The sequence below is a fragment of the Leopardus geoffroyi genome, chromosome C3 (assembly GCF_018350155.1).
Source record: "Leopardus geoffroyi isolate Oge1 chromosome C3, O.geoffroyi_Oge1_pat1.0, whole genome shotgun sequence".
NCBI lineage: Eukaryota > Metazoa > Chordata > Mammalia > Carnivora > Felidae > Leopardus > Leopardus geoffroyi.
In genome coordinates, this window is record NC_059338.1 from 83,737,100 (window position 1) to 83,744,268 (window position 7,169).

The window sequence follows — 7,169 nt, forward strand, 5'->3', positions numbered from 1 at the left end:
TGCATGGGCTCTGAGAGGTGAAAGTGACCTTCCCAAGGTCATGTAGCTAGTTACAAGCACAGCCAAGAGGAGAACTAGATTTCTTAACTCCCGATGTCTCTTTTCTCTGCTGTCTGTGTCTCCAGGACACTTCATTTTTTCTGGCTGTGTCCCTGCCTTTTATCTGTCCGCTGGCTCTCAGTTCATTTAAGTGCATAGATATCACTTCTCTGGGGAGAAATTTGCAGTACTCCAATGTAATGGTTAAGCGCAGTTAGATGAATGGTCTCATGTGACTCTTATTGCTTGATTCATGATCACATATTAACCAATGTCTTTTCGGCACATGCTGTCACTTCCCTCCAAGTTTCCTTGGCTGTTTGTCCAGCCCTCGTTCTTGGGGTCACCATCTTCCTGCCTTGGCTCTTCCACACTTTATCTTCCCCTATGTCTCTCAGGCATGAGAGACACATGTTTCTCAGGCCCAGGGATTCCTACAGAAATAGAATTTTTTCCTTATAATGGCCTAGGTCTTCGTACTTGGGTCTCAGGTCAAAAAGGGTTACCTGGCACTCATGTCCTTCCAAACTTGCTGAGCACAAGAAATCGATGCTTTGTGGTCATGACACTGAATTCGGCCCCCAAATGGTCTGGTTCCAATCTGCTCCTGCCGCTCTCCAGGCACATGATCAAAACAAAGTTACTGCCCACACAGATCTTCAACTGGCTTGGTTGATTCATTGATTGAGAAAAGGGAATAACAACATCGCTTTCACAGTTAAACAGTGAGCTGAACGAGGCTCTTACGGATGTAGTCTGTAGTGCAGTGTGGCGCATCTCGAGCTCTTACTGAACACTTGTTAGGAATTATCAGTACGTAAACCCTTTGCTGGTACGCAGCTCTATTAGCATTTCTTGGGGTTCAGTTGGAAACTAATAGAACTAACCCGATAGAGGGAATAACAAAGATGCACGCCTTGACCAAACTCTAGGAAGCTTCCTCGGAGTCCTCTCCTCTACCTGCCCATCACGCCAGCTTCTAAAGACTTGAACAAACACTAACACAGTTTCTCACGGTGCAAAGAGGCGTCCCTAGGATGACGGTAGCCCTGCCTAAGGAGCCCGCCTGAGAAAACTCAAGGCTGCCAAGAGAACTGACTGTTTCAGCCTGGAGATAGTGCCCCTGTCTCCCAGCCAGCCGCTGTGGGAGGAGAAGCGTAACTTCAGCAAGAGCCAGTTAGCAAATCCACAGAGGTTTCACATCACCAATGCCCTTCTCGCCTTTTGTCATTTTTCCTTTCCCTGACTCTGCATAAGACCCTGCCCCCCCCCCACTTCCTGCTCCCTGGTTCTCCCTTTAAGATGCCCCTTCCCCCGTGTGCAAATCGGAATGGACTTTGACTCTCTCCCTATTGTCAGCAGTTACTGAATAAAGTCTATTTCACTGCCATCACTCATGCCTGGCTTGTGCTCATCTTTGACAGTGATGGTCCAAGGCAGCCACTCAGGTCGTCATTCAGGACTCCAGGCTGACAGCACCTCTGCATCTTTAATATTAGCTTCTATGTCATCCTGCGGTTCACCACTCCAATCAGCCTGGAGAGGAAAAGAGCTTGGGGGAGTGAGCAAGGGCCAAACCTGGAGGTGGCTCGTTCATACCCATCCACATTCCTTTTGCCAGAGCTCAGTGACAAACCGGGTGCCCAGAGACAAAGGAAATGGGCTTGGTGTGGAGTGGGTGGTCTCCAGCCTGCATTCCAATCAACTCTATCCTACCCTACCTGACTCTCCTGTCTTTATAAAGAATTTTCTAACAGTTTCAGGGTCGGAGCCCCAATGTCTTCATGGAGTTCCCTGCAAGTTCGCTGTTTGGTTTTGGTAAGCCCGAAGGAGAGAAACAAGTTATCGAGAGTGAATCGTGTGTCAGTGTACTAGTCAGCTTTTGCTGCAGCAACAAATATCACGGCTGATGATTGATTTTCTTGCCTAGGTTCAGTTCAGCCGTGGCTGTGCTCAACTTGGGTCAGTGAGCCTGCTCGTCCCTGGATCTGAGCTGACAGACGAGCCCAAATAAGGGACGAGTTGTTTTCACAGCAAAGCACAAGAGTAGGGAAGACATTTCCAAACTTGGTAAGTATGTTTAAGATTCTGCTAGGATTTTACACACATCACACTCACTCACAGTCTGTTGGTCAAATTAACATGGCCACATCCCAAAGTCAACGGACACAAAAGTCCATCTTACATACAGAGAAAGAGAAGGAAGCAGGGCAAGAATTGGGAGAAAGTGAATGATGGTCAGCAAACAATGCAATCTGTTAATCTATCACAGCCACGTGCTGCACTGAAGATATAATAAATATTATTTCACAACCTTCCCAGTTTTGCATTTGAGAAAACAGACTTCAGAGAGGTTAATATTTGTCCCAGTTCTCAACAGATGATAAGTAACAGTCAGAATTCAACTTGCAGTCTGTTTCACTCTAAAACACATTCCTTTTCCTTGCCCCTCTTTTTTTTTTTTATGTTTATTTACTTTTGAGAGAGAGAAAGACAGAGTGGGAGCAGAGAGAGCAGGAGACACAGAATTCCAAGCAGGCTCCAGGCTCCGAGCTGTCAGCACAGAGCCTGATGTGGGGCTTGAACCCATGAACCGCCAGATCATGACCCAAGCAGAAGGTGGATGCTTAACTGACAGGGCCACCCAGGCGCCACTCCTTGTCCCTCTTCTAATAGAGTCAAATCACAAGAACACTTGCTCAGTTTCTTTGTGAGATTGTTTCTTTTCCCAAAAACCAGAGCAAAAATAGGTCTGAGGATCATTATATTCTGGTTTGTATTTCTCCTACCTTTCCCCACGTGTGTCTGAGGCTCTCCATTCCTTAACGGATGCACCAAGATGTCATCATGCACTTAAGAGAAACACCTCCTATGTGAAGCTGGGCCAGACATTCAAGGCCAGGCTTTGGTCCTCTGGGTTCTCTTGTGCCTCATACAGACCTCTAGTTCAGCAACGAACACATTATATTAGGTTTGTCTGTTGAATTTTCTGTCGGTTTCCATTTACAACACTATAGCCCTTAGCCATTTTTTGGAAATCGGTTTGGGGGGTGTTCGTGCATTCCTCTCAGCAAATAATGAAGGCTAAATATACCTGTGCTCATATGTAGTAACAGCTTCCCACGATTTCACGGGTCTGTGATTCTCAATGAACAATATCCTCCATGGGCTGTGGGCTACAGGGACCACGTCTTTGCACTTTGGTTTCCCTGACACCTCGCACAGAGCTTAGAACCCCAAACAGGTCCTCAATGCATGTAACCATGTGGTTGAATAAATGGATGGGTGAAGCAAGGGAGGAACCATAGCAAAAGTTGCCTAGCGCTCATTATGTGCCCGACACTGTTCTAAGTGATATTTGCGGGTTACCACAATGAAGTCTCGCAACTTACAAGGTAAATACTATTATTCCCATCTTATAGAAGAGGAAACCCAGGGACCAAAAGCATCAGTGGTTGGTTCAGATCACTCAGCTAGTTCCAGAGTCCCAAACTGTAACCACCCGATTATAAGAAAAATGAAACAAAAACATTTTAGGACATTTTAGTTCGGTTTCTTTTCTTTCCTTTTTTTTGTTTTTTAAACTTAGATTCAGCTGATATCTTTGGAGGGCCTTCTAGGTGCCAGGCCTTAGGCCAGGTGTTTCCAGCTCTAACTGGAGATTGGTGCTCACTTTCCTTTGGGGTTCCAGGCAGTCCCAGCTGGGTGGAAGATGTTGTGGGCTTTTGCCCCCCTGTGAGGTCCAGACAGAGCAATCCCTGGTCCAGAATCAGAAACACAGTTTTTCTTTTTTTTTTTTTTTTTCTTTTAAAAAAACAATTTTTTTTTTACATTTATTTATTTTTGACAGAGAGACAGAGCACAGGTCGGGGAGGGGCAGAGGGAGAAGGAGACACAGAATCCGAAGCAGGCTGCAGGCTCCGAGCTGTCAGCACAGAGCCCGACTCGGGGCTCAAACCCACCAACCGTGAGATCCTGACCTGAGCCGAAGTCGGGCACTTAACCGACTGAGCTACCCAGGCGCCCCAGAAACACAGTTTCTCTTCAACAGAAACATTTCCTTATAAATGGTCAAGATTAATGGGGCTGTTTTTTTTAACAAATTGATATTTACTTTATTTTTATTTTTATTTTTTTTGAAATGTTTATTTTTTTTTTTCAACGTTTATTTATTTTTGGGACAGAGAGAGACAGAGCATGATCGGGGGAGGGGCAGAGAGAGAGGGAGACACAGAATCGGAAACAGGCTCCAGGCTCCCAGCCATCAGCCCAGAGCCCGACGCGGGGCTCGAACTCACGGACCGCGAGATCGTGACCTGGCTGAAGTCGGACGCTTAACCGACTGCGCCACCCAGGCGCCCCGATATTTACTTTAAATAGCATAGGCTGGTTGGACTGGTCCATCAAGGTATGGAGTCTTTGATATCTTGATCAGCTCAGTCAATCTAGAGCAAACAGAACCGTGTGTCCACCTGTCATCAGTCAAACACAAAGACGCGATTGCTTTTTAAATTGTGATCACAGGATTTCCTGGCTACTGGGAAAATTACATATGATAAAGACAGCGGTTGTGGTTAGAAGTGCCAGGAAAGAGGGCACCTGATCCCGCTGTTACTGTGTGATTGGAATGGATGCTTTCTTGCCTCCAGGTCTCAGTTCCTTATCAGCGAAAGGGGAGAACTGCACAAGGTGATTGCTAGACAGTTTTAAAGTTTTAATAGCCTGTGAGTCCGTGGAGTTTTTTTTTAGCGCCAAGCCTCAGCAATGTGTCAAAAGCTGTAAAGAGAGAGGTGAGAGATCAACTTTTCTTTCTTTCTCAACACAGATGTGTGAGCATGGTTCTCAGTTCTTTGGATGCGGCAGTGAAGAAAACGGATAAGCATGCCAGCCTTCGTAGAGTTTACATTCTACAGAGGGAGGCAGACACTAAAGAAGGTAAATGAGTATATCAGAACGTGATGAATACTACAGAGAAAAATAAAGCAAAATAAAGCAGAGCAGAAGATATAGGTTGGGTTGTGCCTCCCATTCACAGGTTGAAGTCCTAAGGATCCCGAGCACCTCAAAATGTGACCTTATTTAGAAATAAAATGATGGCAGATGTAATTAGTGAAGTTGAATTCACGCCAGAGTAGGATAGGCCCTAGCCCAACATGACCGGCATTCTTATAAAAGGGAGAGGTTTGACCACAGACACATACAGGCAGAGAAGGCCACGTGGATGCAAAGATAGAGATCGGGGTGGTGCATCTACAAGCCGAGGAACACCAAGGGTTACCGGCGACACCAGAAGCTAAGAAGAGAAAGTCCTGGAAAGTATTATCTTTTAGAGCCTTTTGGAGAGCATGGCCCTGCGGGCACCTTGAACTCAGACTTCCAGCCTCCAGAACTGTGGGACAATAAACTTCGGTTGTTTAAGCCACTCAGTTTGTAGTGCAGCCCCAGCAAACTCACACGGGGTCCGGCAGATTTAAATAGGATGATGCAGGAAGACCTCACAGAGCAGGTAACATTAATCAAGGTCATGTGAATATCGGAAGTAAGAATGTTTCAGGCAGAAGGAGGAGCAAGTAGGAAACCCCTGAGATAGGAGCCGGCCCAGCACGTTTGCAGAACAGCAAAGATGCTGGTGTGAGTGCTAGAGATGATGGAGACAGAGCAGAGCAGGGGCTGAAATCAGGAGCTCATGGAGCATCACGTGGGCGGGGTCCGACCAATGGTAAATGAGATACAATACAATATTCTGCAAGAAGAAAGCTGTTAAGTGGTTTGGAGGGAGGAGTAATATGCTATGATTTAGCTTTTAAAGCGTACCTCTGGTCGCTGTAGGAATGGCCGTCAGGGGCCAAAGGTGAAAACAGGTGCAAGCATCCTGGCGTGGACCAGGAAGGGTTTACATGGAAGTGGTGGGAAGTACTCAGGGTATGGACAGAAAACACGCACACACACGCCCGAAGTGTGTCTTGGGAAACCATCCATATAAGGACTCCTAGCTCTATGCCATTCTTCCCTCTTCCTGGTTCCTTTCCTAGTTCCATTCAACTAAAGATGGTCTTGTGCTTTAGGTTCAACTACACAAAACTGATATTTAAAACAAAAAAAAATTTAATGTTTATTTATCTTTGAGAGACAGAGAGAGACAGAGTGTGAGCGGGGAGGGACAGAGAGAGAAAGAGAGAAAGACACAGAATCAGAACAGGCTCCAGGCTCTGAGCTGTCAGCACAGAGTCTGACGCAGGGCTCGAACTCACAAGCTATGAGATCGTGACCTGAGCCGAAGTCGGACGCTTAACCTACTAAGCCACCCAGGCGCCCCTAAAACTGATATTTTTAAAGGTTAAAAATAGAAGCCATTTCAGGGGCTCCAGGGTGGCTCAGTCGGGTGAGCATCCAGCTCTTGATTTTGGCTCAGGTCGTGACCTTGCTATTCATGAGATTCATGATGGGGCAGAGTCTTCTTGTGATTCTCTCTCTGTCTCTCTCTCTGTCTCTCTCTCTCTCTCCCTGCTCCTCCCTTGCTCATGCTCGCTCTCTCTCTCTCAAAATAAATAAAATAAACATTAAAAAATATATTGGCCATTTCCAGATGGCTCAACCCCAAACCTTCTCCAAGAGTTAGCCACAATTCCCAAGAAAAAGAATGCTAAATTGCCCCTGGTAGAATTCTTGACATCCCAGTGGAATGTGAGCTTGAAACGCAAGGTAAGTTTTCGAAAAATAAAGAAAATTGTTTTCCTTGTACAGTGGATCATTACTGGACTGAAACTCGCATCTGCATCATGGAGGGTCTTATCCAACATTGTTCAGCATCTGCATGGCTCGTGCACTTTGGCTTCCGGTCACCAACTGAAGAATTAGAGTCAATGAGTCTTGGCCACCACCGTGAAGACCGATGTCCCAGGATACAGCGCTCTTGGCAGTCATTATTGATTCAGATATTTTCACTTTTATGGGCTGTTTATTTGGGGTTGTACCTTGCTCTTTGTAATGGCTGCATGGTATTCTACATCATCTAGAACGTTACAACTTATCTGACTATTGCTCAGGGATGAATAGGAAGGCTGTTTCCTTTTCTCCACATTATACACAATGTTGTAATGAACACCCTGGTGCACACAGGTGAGGGTTTC